We start from the raw sequence: 13,550 nt of genomic DNA on the forward strand, positions 1-13,550 counted from the left end.
AGAAAGAAAGAAAGAAAGAAAGAAAGAAAGAAAGAAAGAAAGAAAGAAAGAAAGAAAGAAAGAAAGAAAGAAAGAAAGAAAGAAAGAAAGAAAGAGAGAAAGAAAGAGAAAAAGAAAGAGAGAGAAAGAAGGAAGGAAGGAAGGAAGGAAGGAAGGAAAAGGTAAGATGCAAATTGTAGTGGTGTTTACTTATGTTGTTTCAAATTTGGACTGTACTAAAAGTTGCAGAACATGAGACTTCTCCTGGCCTACCTTTCAGGTAACTGAATTCATCTGATGTAAGTAAGGCTGTGCTCATGTCGCTGTTAGAGGAGCTTCCCAAATGCACCATCATCATGCACCCCTGTGTTAACTTGGAGGTGACTTAAATCAAGTTTCACTTGATTTAAAATTTTGACTGCAAAGTCTGAAAAAAATAGAGTGGATGTCAATTCAGATTAAGTTTTACATAAAACTCCGCACTTTTTAGTGCCACTGAAATGGAAATATGAARACTATTTTATGGAGTTCATCAACTGGTAAAAATGTAAGCAGGATGATGTATTTCCCAGAAAAAGATTGTGGGACACTTTGAAGCGTAAGGCCATAATGAAGCCATTTTGGAAATAATTAAAAAGAAAAAGCTAGAATCTGTAATAGATATATACATTCTTCTATACAGAAAATACTGCTTTGAGAAATAAGCATGAGAGATTTGAGTAACAGTAATCACATATAGGAACAACAACAAAAAAGAGTAAGAGAATATGTGAGACTGAAATGGATGCGACAGAAAGAAAGCACAAAGACAGCCAAAAGATTTGGGGAATTTGCTTAAAAAAAAAATTTCATAGAAAAAAACCCCTCTTTGTCCAATACTTTTAAAATAGTTGATGCATTTATGTCACTGAATGCATATTGGAACCGATTTAAAATTGCTGTAAATATGTAGAACTAGCTCCTTGAATATTTTTCATGCTGCCAGGGGGAAAGCCTTCACAATTTATTTTAATTGCAGTTTGGTTTGCTTTACATGCTTTTGTTCATTCAAAGGAATATTAACTTATTGTGGATGTGTGCCAAGAAGTAACAAGGTTTAAGAAAACAGATGTAAAGAAGAAGATAAAAAAAATGAGTTGTTAGGTTGCCAGCACTACATATTTGCCACTRCCTATCAGATTTATTTGTATCCATTACATATAAAGACCTAAAGAAGAAAAGACAAAAAAGGTGATAAAACACTATGTAAGTATTAAAAGGTTCTGACAATAAGAAGAGTGAAGCTTAAGTATTTTATGGTATCTTTGGACTCCCAAGACACTAACATACCTGTATCATATTTTTCTTGTTTCAACAGTTTCATTATGTTGTACCACTGTGAGAGGTAACATAATTTTCCAGCCTTTGTGGCTTGTTGTGGCCAGTTTGGACACAGGTTTCTRAAGAAAATCCTCATCAGTGTAATATTTTGCGTATTTTGCCCATAAAAGCCTCTTATCCCTGCATGTTAAATCCTAGTGTTGTGGTGGCCTGTAGCTATATTTTCCAGAACAACAACCTTCGTGAAGTTTAACAGAACAGGAAAAAAAAAAAAATTGCTTTTTCTTTCTGTCTGTATCTGAATGGAGTTTTGATGCCAATAATTATAGTTTACGTAGTCTTCATCTGCATCTATAATAATATTTAAGAATTGTAGTGATTAACTACAAAACTAAGAAATACTGAGTTTTGGGTTTTCAAACCTGGGGCTATTTCTTATAGTCAAAAATCACAGGCTATGTCTTTTGCTTTCTATGAATTAGAGTACTGACTTTGTTTCAAGGGTTCTGGCTTGCTTTTTGATCAAAGAAATTGTTTTATGTTTGCTGGACTGAGAACATCCCTGAGAATGGGCAAACAACAGGCAATTCCTAACCCATAGCCTATTTTTTTTGCCTCTGTCAGCGTGGTTACAGTTAAGAGGCTTGCTAGATGGTTGCAATAATTTGCTGRCTGGCCTTCTGCTAAACTCATCCGAGCTGCTTTTCCCTCCATTTTTGATTCAGTTTTTACTGCAGCATCCACAAGGTGGTAGTATCAACCCAGCTGCAAATTTGAGCAAATAYGAGCATTCTTGGGTGTGCCTTCAAATGCCATGATGGTGATGTGCTTTTTTTGTATAAAGTAATTTTTTCTTTGTTTTTTTTTTTTTCCTATCATACTGCCCATTGTGGGGTGGGGGTATGACCATGGAAAGTGACACCAGCTACTTACTACTGTTAGTATTGATTACTGCTTAATTTCCAGGGTGAACTGATTGTCAGAACCAGTCTCAGGGCCAGGGATGAGCTGACTGGCTTCCTGCAGGTAAGACTGAAGACTAGGGAGAAATAAAGTAGACAAATAAYCCTTGTGATAGATTTTTTCCTTTGTACTCAGCTTCTAGATTCATTGTCTCTATCTTTTGCATGCCCTAATGGTGCGTGGTGGTATTTCAGGCTGATGATGATGTCTGCTAGCTAAGACGGGAGTCACTGATACTGGCCAAGAGTGCTTTATTGAGCATTGACAGCTTGCCACAAATGATCCCTCTGAGTCCAGAGGGCTGGTGTTTAAATCCACTGTTTGCTTAGATGATTCAATGTGGACAGAAAACCAGGCCCTTATTCTGCATTTGGTTTACACTTTCATCATCATCAACTACTACGAATGAGTATTCTTACAGAAGTTAAAATTTTAAAGTGGAGCCAGGAACACATGCTCCGTTTTTCTTCTTGGGACTTGAGAGCATAGTTAGAACAATGGAAAAACAGATTTCAGCTTCCTTACCTGTTGTTTCCAAAAGATCCTTTCTGATGCTGCTGCCCTCTTGACCTTTTCGTTTTGCTGTGGCAGGTGTACCAAAACTGTATGATGATGCTGGCTTTGGAAGATGTCCAGTAAGTGGAGTAGCAACTGCTTAATGTTCAGAGGGGAATGCAGGGGTTTGTTGTCCATAAATAAATGGAAAGAGGCAATAAGTTACTGAAGATTAGTGGGGAATAAAGAAGGACTCTTCGGTGTTCAGCTTATAGATTGCACAGAACAAACCAAATAAGACATGGGTCAGTGGGCATTTTCCAGTCATGTCTTGCTAAATGTTTCAGATATGGGATTTTTATGTTTTCTATCATTCCGTTCTTAAGATAGCTAGAAAATTACATTAAGACCAACACCGAGAGAATGTTAAAGATCCGGTATTTTGCTCAGAAGACAGGTAGTGACAAAACCAAAGCTCAATCTCAGCCATATTACTGAGTAGCAATTGCACTGCAGTCTTTAATTACATAGTCACTTGGCCCAGATCTTCAGTAACACAAATTACTGYAGGTTTATTAAAACCAAGGACAATACCAGTTCATACTGAAAGAATTTGACTCCATTTTTTGAAGGGAGCAGTTATGCTGGGGAAGCACATTCGGAGATACTTTGCCTCATTTAAAAGGAGTACTATGTATGAAGTGTTCTCATGGCTGTACATCCAAAAGTATAGGGGGCTCACAGCAGTTTACTAAGAGCAGTGCAGTGGGAATGTGTCAATAAGATAGTGCACCATTAAAGATAAGTCATATTCTTCAAGTCTATCTGCATGGGGGGACTTAGTCCTGGAACTGAGTTCTGGCTGGTGAGTGCCTAACAGCATCCTCCCTGTTCCCTTACTGCGTAGTTTTATAGGGCTGCCCTGGAATATTGAATAATATAGCAGCATTTCTTTCATACACCTCTTACGTGCCAGCGTGCAAACATAGCTCTACTCATGCTTCAACCTCTTTCTGTTTTGCATCRGCAGTTAAGGGAAATGAAGCTATACCCAGTGTTTCCAGCCCTCCCCTTGCAATTACCTTGACCATAAATATGCCATGGTTTAAATTCCCTGTGTGTGTTTGATGCAGGTTCTCCTCGAGCGCTGAGGGCTGCCCTTAGACGCCGACCCGTTTTCTGCAGCTAGGTGGGCCATGGTGTGGGACAAGCCGCCTCCTGGCCCCTCTCGGACAGCGCAGGAGCAGCGGGGGCYGCAGCGCGAGCCTTGAGCTGCAGCAGGCCCTGCACTGAGCGCTCAGGCCAGCCCTGCACGGGCTGCCACGTGCGGCGCCTCCTCTGGGTCTCGATTCTTCTGACGGCATCAAAAGTTTTATTCTGTTTTTTTTAACTTCCTGGGGTTTAATTAATGAATGTCACAACTAAGACGGAGCTGGCACAAAGCCCCATTCCCATCCAGACTAAGGTAATTGTAGTTATTTACATTAGGCATCCAGCTGACTGAACTAACTACACAATATCTTTTCTTTTTTTTCTTGGAGTGTAGAGGCTGTTAAATTAAACAGGTTAATGTGGCTGCAGCATTTCACCCCCTACTATCCCCGCAGCCATAGTAAATCTGCCACCTGTTTATTTCCATAAAAATTCAATTACAGCACCACCAGTTTATTCTTCTTCTGTGAGCTCTTAACTTCAGGCAGTTTCAGGCTCAAAGGACTGTGTGGTCCATTCCTTTCTGAAATTGTTCCCTCTGTTGCTTCTTCATAGCTGGCAGCTTTTTTCTTTTTTCTTTTTAAGAGTTTGTCCCAGCCTTATACCAGTGGGAAGTGAGAGATTTCTGCCCTGATGGCCTTGCAGACTGGYCAAATGCATGAGGCTCTTCCTGGTGCAGGTGCACACGCCCATGCCCATGCACGCACACAGCTCATCACACACATGGTGAGTCTGCACTGCGGGGCACAAGCAGGAAGGAACGGGCTGGCTGCAGCCGCCCATAAAGGTCATTAGCAGAACAGGCTAATGACTGCTATGGAAAACTAGTGATATTTTTAAATCATGCTTTCCTTCTGCTCCTCTTTCACAAGGACTTCTCCTTTGATCAATACAAAATCATCTGACCAGCACAATGAGACATTGGCCCATGTCCCGCGTTGCGTTTGGGCTGTGATGGGTAAAGATAATCTTTAAAAGATTGTCCTTGAGACTCTTGACATTGAATCAGATGCAGTCAGGAAATGATAGTGCTGGGATTAGATGGGCAGGTGCAGGCCTTACCTGGAGCCTGGATTTAATTCCACAGGGCCCTSCTACCRAGGGAAGCATTGGTGAGCTTGGAGACCACCTTGTATGGGGAAGGGTTTAGGGTGGAGGTGCACACACGGCTGCAGCAGGAACCAGCTGAAAGGTGGGTAGCACATTGAGGAGGAGAAAGGAGAAGGCATAAAGGAAGGTTATCGGGCTGACTTGTTTTGTAACCTTGTGAAGATCACTGCATCCCCTCAGACTGCCCAAGGGCATGACAGCTCTTCCACACTTTGTACAAAGTTAAGACAACACTGGTGGAAATGTGTTATATGAGCTCTGCAATTTTCTGTTTTATTTTGTTACTGCAAACCCCACTGTTCTTGCTGCTCACGGTTTCAAAAGCTATCATGGCCTTTCCCTTATTTCTGGTGGGAAAAATAACTTGGAAATGTTATTCTTTCAGCAGTCTAAACTTTGGGCAGATGTCTGATTTTTTCCATTTCATCACTGCAGCCTCCTCTCCCTCCTCCTTCTTATTTTGTGATCAAGAGCTTTTGCTTCTGCCAAAAGCAACAATTTTAATGGGGAGTTTGAAGGTCAAAAGAGAAAGAAACTCTGTGTGACTCATAAGTGAAGTACATATTCTGTCATCCTTGCTTCTGGTGCTGCTTGTTAGTGCAGGCACTGCAGAAATTAAAGACCCTTTGGTGTATGCCATTTGCTAGGGAAGAGTCAGGCATTGAGGTCAGTGGGCGCAGGGAGGTGCTCTGACAGCAGGGAAGGAGAAAACATTTTGTCCRGTTGTAAAGGCATTTCAAAAATCACAACATTTGGAAGTGCATCTGGTGGGGCTTCGTAAGAGATTCAGGGTCTGAATTTCTCTTGCCCCCCATCTGCCTGTGTCCCTTTCAGCTGGGGCACACGAAGAGGTCACCAAGTCAGAGATTGCTCTGTCACCTCCCCTGTGATAGCACTGGGCAGAGGTGCCCGTTATCCTGCTCCGAGGAGGGCAAGAAGGACTCAGGCTTGGAGCATTCCTAAGAGAGGCTGAGCTTTTTAGCCATGCTACCATGGAAGAAGGTAAGAGTTTCCCTCAAGGATCTTGCTACCAGAAGAACACTGACTTATGAACATGTCAGCTGTTACTGCAGCCTGTTGCATTATCCTCTTTGATTTTTACAAATACAGCACTATCTAGTATATAAATGAACAAAATGCAAATATTTTCAAACTGGTTGATTCAGTCACAAGTTAGCCAAGAGGACATCCTCCTGGARAGCCTGCTTGTTCTGCATTGGCCTGAACATTACAGTGACAGATATGTCTTTCTTTGCACCTGTTTGAAAGTGCTTAGTCATATTTTTAGGAAAATAAGAGTTAAAAATCAGCAGTACTACATTTGTGTGAGAAATTTGGAGGMCAGGGAAAATATTCTTTTACAAAATTATGTTTCTTAGTTCATGCATTCAATAGCCATAGAGACAAGGAATCTAATCTGAGTTTGCATAATTATTTATTACTTAGGAATAATGCATTGCTAAAGTGGCATTACACATAATACTTTGGAAATCTCCATGTACCTTTGTTTTTCCCTCACCAGAACTATGTCCTTAGGAGAAAGACTATCTTGTAGAATTTTGTGAAACTATTTAAATAATATTTTCAAAGGGTATGCAAAAGGGCATTGGTTTTCTATCTATACTACAGTATTTTGACAGGATCAGATGTGAGTGTGTTCTTATTGAAAATCACATCATTTATCTTACAGTTAAACAAACAGTAAGATGTTTTCTTCTTGCTGATTAGATTCTTCCAAATGAAACTAATGATTTTTTTTCAGTTCTGACTGTTATTTTTGGCAAAATTCAACGAGTAATTTATGCCTACCTGTAAGAATAATTGATTCAAATGGGGATTCTTAGCAAGTCAGACTTCAGGTTTTCCCGTTGAATCAAGAATTTTCATAGCCACATTCAAGTCAGTGAACATTTTTGTACAGCAGGAGTTTCTTGACTGTAAWCAGGGCATGAGAATCTAGTCTTTCTTCAAGCTATGGGACAGCAATCTATGTTCCTATGTTAAATTGTCTTTTAAAACAATTTGTTCTATCAACTAGTGAAGAAACATTGACATGCATTTACATTATTGCCTAATCAAYGTGTTCTTTCTGTGAGAAGCAGGTGCCACTGTTCTTCTTCTGAAAGCCTAATGGTGAATGTACAGGTGAAAGGTGACTTAGGAGAGCATCCATGTATCCCATCCATGGGAACAGCCATGGGATGACTGCCACCTCTAACAAATAACCACTGACAGTCAGAACCTGGGGTGTTTGTGGGTGACATCAAAGTGTCAACAGCCCTGTAGAGCTTGTCTGCCACTCCAGAAGGACCTAATGTGTTGTGAAACCTGTGAGCTTTAAGAGGTAATGACAATAAGGACASTCTAGGAGGTCAGTGGTTCTGTGTGCCCCTTGGGAAAGGCTGCAGGCTGAACAGGGGCTTCCTGTAAGATTTTGATCAAAACTTTAAGGAGGTATAAGGATGAACAGTGACACAGGGCGCTAAATACACAACTGACTCCAAAAATACAGGCAGGACATGACTTTTTTTTTTTTTTTTTTTAATAGGTTTCAACAGAACTTTCCATCAGCACCAAGTTTCCTACTGTAATTAAACTAAATGAATGATTCCTGTGTGCTCCCTAGAAGCAATGATGGGCTCTGCTGATCAYCTGTAGACTAATTAGCCTCTCTCATCCAAGGCTGAAATGTGGAGTAAATCCACTGACCCAGTGCACCTGTACAGATTTAAATAATTAAGGGGGTAAATGGTCTCTGCCTTTGAATTGGTTAGGTGAAATGATCAGGAAACTGCAGTGATGATTGCAGGTGGTAGATGTAAATKAAGGAGTTTATAAAGCTCTAGAAGGAGGCTCCTGGTTTCTGAAGTATGTCCCTGTTTTAAGAGGAAAGATCAGTATCAGAGAACTCTGGATTCTTGTTTCCAGCCTATGTGGCAAGATGATGAAGAGGGGTGAGTAATTTTYGTTAATATTACAAGCAGAAGGAAGAAGGAGAAATGACTGAGTTGCTTATTAGGTTTGTTGTGGTGTTAATTCTGCTTAAAAAAAGATTAGGGAGGAGTTTCCAAATTCTTTGAAGATTATCAGCTAAGGTGTTAAACTAGGGACRTGTAGCAGAATTCCTGGTCCTGAGGTTTTTTAATTACAGCTGAAAAGTCTGTATCGGCTGACATTTAGAAGCATCATAACTGGTGGAATTTGTACCAAGTTTGAGTAAGGCTTCAGAACGTGTRTACCTGCTTACTGATTTTGATCTGTTTTAATGTATCATATAACTTAGCTCTTACACATTTCTATTCACTGGCATGGCAAACCTACAAATATGCCCTTCATTTCATCTAGATAACTTATTTTCCAGCATCTACAGTCAAGACTAGTTATGGACAGCAGGCCTTGAGGTTTATAGTGTTCAGGATGAGACAGTGTTGTCTGTCCAGTGTTGTCTGGTCTGAAAGAATTTTAAATACTGTCAATATAAAGTTGCCTGGGATGTTGACCTSTAAAGCTGCCTGACATTTTTAAATCAAGATCATGGCACTGCCTTTATTTTACAGGTGTACCCTGTATTAAAACCGTGTGACTTCTGTCCCTTGTGGGGCAATGAYGAAAACAGCTGGAGATGTTTCTCCTAAAGCTTATCTCAACGAGTAGCACATTGTATGCACATCCTGTGACTTCTGTAGTTGTGAAAATCAGTCCAGTGACTACTTAGATGGAAAGCCCTTTAGTATATGTATTCTTGGATGATTTTCAAACCTGAAATGCTAGTCTTTTAATAGAGAGATACTATGTTCTGCTTTATTTATCTAAAGGCAAAGTTGATTTAACTGTGCTTTTTGTCCTTTAGTTCTAAAATAGTAATGTGTCACAAAAGTATCTTACGGTCTTGGTAGATTTTAGTTAGATGTCTGGCACTTACAGTGATGGGATTTGATCCTTTCATCCTTTTACTGCTTTGTCTACAAAAGCTAGCTATAAAATGCCATTAAATCAGTCTCTTGATCAGAAAGAGTGTGTCAGATAGCATTTTCATTCAATTACATCCATGAGATAAATGGGAACTGAAGGTAACACATCATGTTATGCAACAGAACTGTCACTTTCTCAGAACATCTCTCACTAGAGAGAGGAATCACAGGCTGAGTAGTTGTGTTGGGCTTAAGCACCTTTAAGGAAAACTTCTCTCTTGGTAGTGAAAAGACAGCCTCTGAATTGTATGTGATGGTACGCAACTCCATCCTGGCAATGCAAGTCTTATCTCTTCATGTTTTGAATATATATGGACAGGAATAGGGGGAAAAAATGCAAGTTGCTGAAAATGAATCAATTATAAAGTCGACACAGGCTTTGTTACTGGTATACATGCAGTTAAAATGTAATTTGTGYTATTGTGGGGCAATTAATGGCTAAGAGTGCAGGAAGTATTTAACAGAATATTGATTTAAGACCATTCTTGTTCACTGTAAGCAGCTACATTTTGTTGAATTGACGTTATCTGGAGCTTAATGTAGACTTTTAGGCAATAATGTCAGTAATTTTTYATGTGATCTTTGCATTTTTACCTCTTGGAAGATCCAGAGAGGGCACTCATTGATGTGTTCAGAAGATGCTGCTTACAGTTGGGGGTTATGGTGATACTATTTCATCTTACGTCCTTCATAATTTTTAAGCATGTTCTGTAGTGTTTACCTGTGCAGGGATGTTTTTGAGTATGAGCTTATGTCCAAGTGATATAGGATGTTGCAGAATAAAAAGTGAAGRGACTGCTGAGATGTTTAGCTGTATTTCTTTAAATCATATTTATTCTCAGTTCTTATTTTTGGACTTCCATGAGGATGTGATAGCCATTATTGTAATGAAATAGCAGACAAGACAGGCCAGTGATTTAAAAAAATAAAAATAATAACCCCTAGCAAAATGCTTGTTTCCTGAATCAGGAGGAAGGTATGATTATCTCTGACCTTTCTGTGTAATACCTGTTCTCAGACCTGTTGGTAGYGAACCTGGATAAGCTTCATATCAGTTGAACGTTCAAAGCAGTGTTGCCAAATAATTCAAGCCTGGTACTCAATGAACAAGAAGTTAATCATCCTGACCTGATTAACAGGCTATGTGTGTACAGCTAAATTAAGAAAACAGAAAGCACCGTTCTATATCTCTTACTGCACTTTAATTTTCCTTTCTCCAACATGAAAGTAAAGGGAAAAGTGGATTTGAATGGGAATTCCAGTGAATTAGAAAAGCTTGCCATGTATCTGGTCCTGGAGAAGTATCTGCCAGACAATTAAACTTGCATCTTGTACACAGACTTGTTTCCTGACAATCTATTCAATATACTCTTCAATACACTCTATTTTTTATTTCACCCCCCCGCCCCCATCCCCAGCTACAGTTTGCTTCTTTCTCCATCTCCTTTTCCTTTTGCCTGTGAAGGGTTTGTAGCYTTCAGTTTTCTGCAGTTTCTTATCAAGTCATTTGACTCTTGTTTGCATGCCTTTTGCTCAAGTTTAGCTTTTGTTTTCCCTTGAGAAATCCTGCATGATTCTTTTTAGCCATAAACAATAAAGTTGTCAAGACAGAAACATTAGTTCTATTATAACGTAAACATGAGTCTAAAATTAGCTGCAAATTAAAATATTCCTTGGGAAAAATTCTTTCACAGTGTTAGTAACAGGTGTCAAAGRGATTTATAGAGTGTCAGGACATCTCTTTATATCAGCTTAAAGTCTAGTTGGATTTTAACAAGTTTATTGCATGTTTCATTTTACTGTGATTTCTCTGTGAATTTCATCCTKATCAGTAAGAATGTCAGCACAGATGAAAATGGCAGGAATAATCTCCGGGAGTGCTCCCYGAATTCCATCTTTCTACCATGCACTGTCAACTAGACTTCAGATGCTGAACATACAAAAAGTTGGATAGCAGTTCATACATTTTATGGCAATAAAATTACTAATCTCACAGTAGCACAGGATTTGAAATTCACGTATTTTATACAGTGACTGTTGTTACTACTCTAACCCAATGTCTAATGATGTTTACCGTATTTGCCTGATCAATGATTCTAGTTTTATAGATGAGCAGCAAAAAGAATTGCCCCAATTCATACTTATTACAACTTAATGTGTAATAAGTGTGTGCCTTTATATCTTCTTCCTATGAATATTTCACTTTTGTGACTTCTGTGGAGTTTTGTAAAGTGTTGTCTCAAAACTGAGAACAGTGAAGGTCTGGCTTGGCTGCTTAGCCATTTTTCTTAAGATCTAAATGAATAACAGTTACTCCTTCTGTTGATAGTAATTCARAAGACACTCTAGTAGCAAGATTCATGTTGCTAATAAAGATAAACTGATATTAGACCAGTCATATCTAACCTGGCAAGCCAAGAGATCAAAAAGGAAAAAGTGCAAATTACGTTTCAGATATGGAAGAAAGTAGCAAAAATAGACCCCGTGTTTTTTCTTCCACTTCCATTAATTTTCTCAAGTAGGTCTAAGAAAAGTTATTTTGCCTCCAGCAACCTCATGGAACCAAAGCATTGTAAGCCTGGCCTCTCAAACTGCCTGTACGTTGCCGTGCTCACTGGCCTAGGATCTGCTAAGCCTGGTATTCCTGTGTAGAATAGCATAGTTAGATCAACACAGCTGAACAACTATTTTGTGATCCTGAATATTTTGCAGTTTCCTAAGGGAAAAATAACTATAGCATATCACACTTAAACAATGCAGATAACTGTATAATACTTGAAGCTTTTTGGTATATAATTTTTTTAAACAAACAAGTTGAGGCAGTCTGAAAGAGCACTACTTTGTTACAWATGTAAGAAACTTGGCCTCTGGTATGCTCTGCTAAGAAGATTCTCCTGCCTTCCCTTCTGTGGTCATAAATGCCAGAGATGTGCCATAATTACCTTGGTCTCTGACTGCTGCAAAAAATCCATTTTGGAAGCTGTCTCTATACCTGTGCTGCTACTGATGTGCCCATGTGTTCTTTCTGCCTAACTTTTATAAGCAGTTTTGCTGTCACATCCTGTRTGATACAGGAGGAAAAGGCCACCTAGGAGAGCAAGCCTGATGCCTTCAGATCACTCAGGATGATCTTGCACATTAATGTGTGAGCACATAAGAACAGTGATGACCTGATGCTTCAGAAAAGGGCAATTCATAATTTATATTGGATAGTACATGCATGACAACAAGCTTCAATAATGTAAAGATCACTTGGCTTTTAAAAGTATGATCTATTCCAAGTTTCTCCTTCATCCAGCCAGCCCTGACACACATAAGCACAAACAYATGCACACAAACACAAATAGGAGATGCTTCCCCCTGGAATGTAGAACCTGGTAGGAAATTTACTTAACTTTTTTGAGAACACACATGGGATAAAGCCTCTTTTTTTATCTTTAATGTACTTTGTCTGTGAAGGGACATAACAGATTTTTTGATTGATTATTCATGAGACAATAATACACACATCTACGCTGGTACCATTATCCTGCATGAGAGAAAAAAGAACCTGTAGTGGTTTATGTTAATAACTGAGAACAAAGAATGATACCAAAAGGCAGTCCAGTATTGCCCTTTGTTAAATGAAAACTCTGAAAATACCTTGCCTCAATTTTCAATCTATTGATGAAGAATTGATTTTAAGTGTTATTCATTATATACAATTGGAAGTGTTGGAGTCATTCCCTCTGAAAAAGTAGATTTCATTTTTAAGGAGAACAAACTTYTTGACTTCTTTGAGCCAATCTTCCATCCAAAGCCTGAAGTTTCATATGATTCCTAATGAAAATGCTTTATTACAGGACTGAGCTGCAAAGCCACCCTAAACTTTACTTCTATGATCATTGCTAGAAGAACTGTAATACTGCTTGAGGYACCATGTGTATCCTTGCTTTGAGTCACCAAGGCCTTGGGATTTCTGTCAGTAGATGATATTACTGTCTAACTTGACCTGCCTTTGGGATAGGGAATAGAGTGACAATGGCTTGGAAGTCACCAATTTGTCATTGTTAAAAAATAACTTCTAAGGTTTAAGGCCAAAGTTGGATGTTTGGAAACTGTTAGGTGAACAGGACAAAACAATGTTAGTTGAGCAAAACTTGGGTTATTCTGTGTAAGCCAGCTTCCTCATGAAAGGTTTAGAAGTCATTCAGTATTGTAAACATATAAAGCTTTTGCTATTTTGCTTCCTAAAGTGCAGTGTAAGAAAACTATGTATATACATACTAATTAAGAAACTGTAATGCACTATCCCACAAGCCATAAAACATGCAGCTCAGGTTTGCTTAGGCTCCAAAGCTGTTCTGCAATAACTTTATAGGTGCAATTTGGCTGGAAAGGAGTTGTATAAGGAGCAGATTGTCAATTTTTTTTTTTAAATTGTTTACACTGTTACTCACTGCTTAACAAGCTGCTTTGAGTGCTGTTTTTTTCAGTCTGCTGAGAGAAAAGTACAAGTGG

At 39.0% G+C, this 13,550-nt stretch overlaps 1 long non-coding RNA gene across 2 annotated transcripts in view; it reads left to right on the top strand.

Annotated features, from left to right (window-relative positions):
* Nucleotides 1–7,895: 7,895 nt before the first annotated feature.
* Nucleotides 7,896–13,550, top strand: part of LOC112950159 — a 149,156-nt gene continuing 143,501 nt past the window's right edge. For both annotated transcript variants that reach the window (XR_003249965.1, XR_003249966.1), the window contains exon 1: nt 7,896–8,033. This is a non-coding gene — a long non-coding RNA (uncharacterized LOC112950159). The remainder of the gene's footprint in view (nt 8,034–13,550) is intronic.

This window comes from Nothoprocta perdicaria, unplaced genomic scaffold (assembly GCF_003342845.1).
Source record: "Nothoprocta perdicaria isolate Ctin4 unplaced genomic scaffold, notPer1 scaffold_31, whole genome shotgun sequence".
Lineage (NCBI taxonomy): Eukaryota > Metazoa > Chordata > Aves > Tinamiformes > Tinamidae > Nothoprocta > Nothoprocta perdicaria.